Below are 4,585 nucleotides of genomic sequence, written 5' to 3'. Positions count from 1 at the left end.
GCCAGACGGGGACCGGCCACCCGCCTTCCTGGCCTTTTCAGAGTGAACGGCGTTCGTTTAATTATGAGATGTCTTTCCTCAGGCGTGCGCTGGCGATGCGCACAGGACACGAGGAGAGGCCCGCCCCAGCCCCAGGGACGGGGGTGGGCGCCGGGAACCGGTCACCAGCAGCCACGCCGCGCACTTGCATCCGGGCCCGTTCCTGTAACGGGAGCCAGTTCCCTATCGTCAGCCCACGTCCCGAATCCGCCGGGTGACGACTCGGCTGGGCTGTTCCGACGCGTGCAAAACGGTGAACAGCTGTGAGCGTCAGCGACGGACGCGCAGCGGCAAAGCCGAACCCCTGGCCCGCGGCTGCTCGGCTCCGTCTTATTTTTCTGGGCCCTTGTCCGGCGTAGTGATTACGAGCAGTGGACAAGGTCGAAGGGCCCCGGACGCCCTCGCACAAAGCCAGCCCCGCGGCCGCGTCTGCCCTCATGGTTAGCTGTCCACTCGAGAGACACCCGACGTTAAGGAAAAGCGTTTTGAAGACCGAATCGGCCGCGATATTAACATTGTGCCCTGAAGAAATCACGGTCCCTCCTCCAACACTTCGTGGGCTTTCAGTGTGTCACAGGCGGACACGGGTTCTCAGATATACCCACGCACACCCACGCACACCCACGCACACCCACCAGCCCCGGCTCGGGGGGCAGGCGCACATGCAGGGACCAGGTCTTGGTCAGGCACCCACGTCCACTGGAGGGTGGGCACCCTCTCCGCATGTCCACCCTGAGACCTCTGTCAGCCCCCCGTATCCACTCACGCCAAGCGTCACCAGCTCAGGTCACTCCCAGAGGCAGGACGGGCCTGCTCTCTGCCAACCCCCAGCGGCTGCCCGAAGCCACTTCCCTGCTCATGGCACCCACTCTGGGGACAGCTGGACACGGGGGGAGGATGGGAGGCATGGGGACAGAGTCCTGCTGGGCGCCCGCACCTCCTGTCCCCGGTTTGACTGGCGCTGACTTGTTCGTATCGTCCGGCCAATGCCTGCCACGCCGTCCGTCTGGCCCGTGGGCACGTCTGGTCCGAGCCCGCGCAGGGCAGGCCCGTGCTTTGGGGACGCCACGGGAGGGCAGGAACCGCTCAGGGACCACCAGCTGGCCTCCCTGCAGATGGCCGAGACCTGCGAGGCCACACAGGGAACACGCCCCAGGGAATGAGGACGATCCCGGTGCCAGGGGTGTGGCCTCGCCCACCCTCCCTCGGTCCCCGTGTGGGGACCAAGCACGTTTAAGGGGCTCAGACAAGAAAGCGTGAATGGTGGGAGGCTCTCTTTGGAGAGGATCACGGAATATCAAACGCGTGTTTCGGTCCCGAAGGGTGCTTTCGCATGCCACGGTACTAAGTTCTGTGACGATGCTGACAAGCGCATCCAGCCCGAAGTCCGGGGCGACGGGCCCTGGGAGGCGGGGTGTTCAGGACGCCGTCCCAGCATTTCTGTGGCTGCTTTTTGCGAGGCGGGCTCAGGTGCACCCCAAGGCGGGCGTCACTCAGCTCCCAGCAAAACGACTCTGCGTCTTCGCTTTGCTCTGGAAAACACCCTTCAGAAAATCGGTCACGAACAGATGAGCTTCGTCTGTGACACATGACGGATTCTGAAACCACGAACCTTGGCAGGCGTCAGCCGATCTCGAATCTCGTCTGCGAGAGGCTGCTGGACATCACCCTGGTTCCTGTAAACTACGGCCGCCTGCGCCGTCACGATGACCTCATCCAGAGGACGTGAAATCACGCTGCCAGATCACTTGAATTTCCAAATTTACAGCCAGAAATATAAACAGACCAATAAGCAAACTTGGGTGGTAGGAGGGAGGAACGAGTGGACGTAAACATCATTATTTATTTTGATTTAGAATTAAGTCATCCTCAGACATACGTAACTGAGATGCGTTTCCGCTGTCTCGGCTTGTGCTGCTCTGCAATCTCTCCGTCCTGTTCCGTCGTCTCAGTTTCGATCTGTTCCTCGTTTCTTCTTTTAATATTTCGTGAGACATCATTTATGCCGTCAGCCGACGTGATTTGCACTTCCGCGTCTGAGGGGACCTTCTCGCTTGTTGAGGAGATGCTTTTCGTCTGTGACGCGGGAGTAGATTTTCATGTCTGTGGGGGACGCCAGGCCTTGGTAGGGGAGGGTTTTAAATGACAAAACACGGTGACAGCAACACAGACTGCGAGGCCCCTCCCTTCAGCAGCGAGAGGCGTGACAAGGACAGGTGTAGGTGTGACTCTCCTCAGACGCCGTCACCTTCGGGAGCAATTAGCTACGTTAACACCAGCTGCAGCGCTGCGGGTCCTTCCCCGGGGTGGACGCTCAGCCGCGGGCGTGCCGGGGACGGGCGTTCGGGTGCTGCGCGCGCGTCTGTGCGCGTGCGAGGGGGCGCGCTGGTGCCGGGGCCGGCGTCAGGCTGCTGGGGCCTCGGACGTCGCCGGCTGCGTAGGGTTTCCTGGTTCAAGCTGAAGACGGGCTGCGCCGAGGCTGGAGAGGTTGGGGGTGAGCCCAAGGCCCCCCACATCGCACCCCTCCTCCCCTCGCCTCTCGCCCTCCACGAGGCGACCGTGGCAGCACGGGGCTCAGACACCCCCACTTCAGGGCCCGCCCATGGTGCCCCGACTGCCACTGCCCTGTCAAACGTCGCTTGAGTAACTTACACTTTGTCCCATTGGGGCTGGTTCCCCGTCGGCCCCCACCCCCACTCCGGTCACCTCCCTCCTCTAGGCTTTGTTCACGCCGACCCTCCCGGGATGAGCCGATGCAGACGTCGGGGTCTGTGCAGACGCCACCCGCCTACACGGGTCTGGTGGGGACAGGCCACCGCCCGCTGCTGCCCTCGTCCCTCCCGACAGCCCCGTCGTCAGACCCTCTCTGCTGTAACAACCTCGGCTCCAGGACGGAGCTGCGTTCTGCTTCTGGCAACAGTGGCGGGTGTTGGGGTCACCCCCTCCCCCCGGGGAGGTGAATTTTCTAAGAACGAGCCCACGTCCCGTTACTTAGCTGGAGGCTTCCGCGAGTCATTGGAATCACAGGTAAAAGTTTTACATCGACGATGGGCATCCAAAAAATTTAAAAAATTTGCCTTACAATCTTCCGGAACTTGGAAGAATTGCCCCGAGTCCCGTAAGGGCTTTGTCGGTTTCCTCGCTGCCTTCTTCCCTCTAACGGGGTGATCAGACGAACCCCGTCGTCCACACTTCGTGCCAAATAGGCGGTGCCACATCCTAAGGGTCCTGGGGTGGCCCCGACGTGACGGCGAGCTTGCAGACTCAGAGAGCAGCGAGTCCCCGAGCGCCCGCTTCTCAAAGCCTTAGCCGGCCTCAGAGCCCAGCTCCGCCGCCGTCTGCCCGGACGTCACCACCATCTGGGACGTGCGTGCGCCGTCACTAGCGCCAGGTGCTCGGCCCTTATGGGACCCGTCTCCCCCGTGGGCTGTGAGCCCCTGGAGCCGAGACCCGCCCCATGCCACAGGCACGGCTCCCGCTCCGGGCTCCCGCGTCGACGCTTTGAGAAGGAAGCTCGGGGGTGCGGAAAACAGCGTCCGCAGGAACGAGCTCCCAGGTCCTGGCCGGAGAAGCTCTGGTTCACATGCGAGGCAGAATGACCCAGCCCTGAGAAGAGGTGAAATCCTGCCATCGCGACAGCGTGGAGGGACCTCGAAATAAGCCAGACTGAAAAAGCCAAAAACCACATGATGTCACATGTGGGATATAAACTTAAAAGCAACGAACGAACAGGACAAACACACAGAGACTCGTGGACGTGGACAATAGACCAGCGGTTACCGGGGGTAGGGGGGAGGGAGACGGGGTGAAAGGTCGAATAGGTGGTGACAGAATCTGACTATGGGCAGTGGACACACAATGCAATATCCATATGCCTTGCTGGTAACAGGGAAAAAAAGTGATTTTGTCGTTTCCACCTGCTCTTACTAAACGGGGGGACGCCTGTCCTGCAGGACGGCTGGTAGCTGAACGCCGGGCACCCTCCGGCACGAGGTCACGTTCGGGTGGGTGCGCAGGGGACGGGGACAGCTGCTTAACGATAGTGGCGGTGACGGTGTCACCACCACGCGTTTTCAGGCTGTCGTTCTTCACGAAGCTCCAACGATTCTAAGTGAGTAATTTGATGAACCTTATTATCTTATTGAACATCTTAAAAATTAAGGTTATATGAACATAGGTAAAACACGAAGAATACTCACAAGCAGTGGGAAATGATGAAGAGACTTTCACCACAGTTTCCACGAACGTACAGCGATCGGTATTTAAATTTAGGGCAGAAGAGGGAGCTTGCACGACGAGCCCCCCCAGCGTGCGGTGCGGCCCGCGCTTGTCTCGGATTCCCGCCCTTGGCTCGTTCTCGCGCCTGACTCTTTTAAGAACGTCAGATGGGCCAGGAAATGTGCTGAGCTCCGGGGACCAGGCAGGGAGCGGGTCAGAGGCTCCGTCCTCACGGGGCTGAGTCCCTGGCTGAAGAACGGGCCACACGCAGTAACTGCACACGAGGTAGGAAGACAGCTTCGGGCAGCGGCGAGAGACAGGGCCGGGA

At 60.6% G+C, this 4,585-nt stretch overlaps 1 protein-coding gene across 1 annotated transcript in view; it reads right to left on the bottom strand.

The window, feature by feature from the left end:
* Positions 1–4,585, bottom strand: part of PTPRN2 (protein tyrosine phosphatase, receptor type N2) — a 299,480-nt gene that overhangs the window by 37,021 nt on the left and 257,874 nt on the right. The gene's annotated exons all lie outside the window — the stretch shown is intronic.

Source organism: Pteropus alecto, unplaced genomic scaffold (genome assembly GCF_000325575.1).
Source record: "Pteropus alecto unplaced genomic scaffold, ASM32557v1 scaffold320, whole genome shotgun sequence".
In the NCBI taxonomy this organism is placed as follows: domain Eukaryota; kingdom Metazoa; phylum Chordata; class Mammalia; order Chiroptera; family Pteropodidae; genus Pteropus; species Pteropus alecto.
This window is presented reverse-complemented; position numbering and strand designations above follow the sequence as displayed.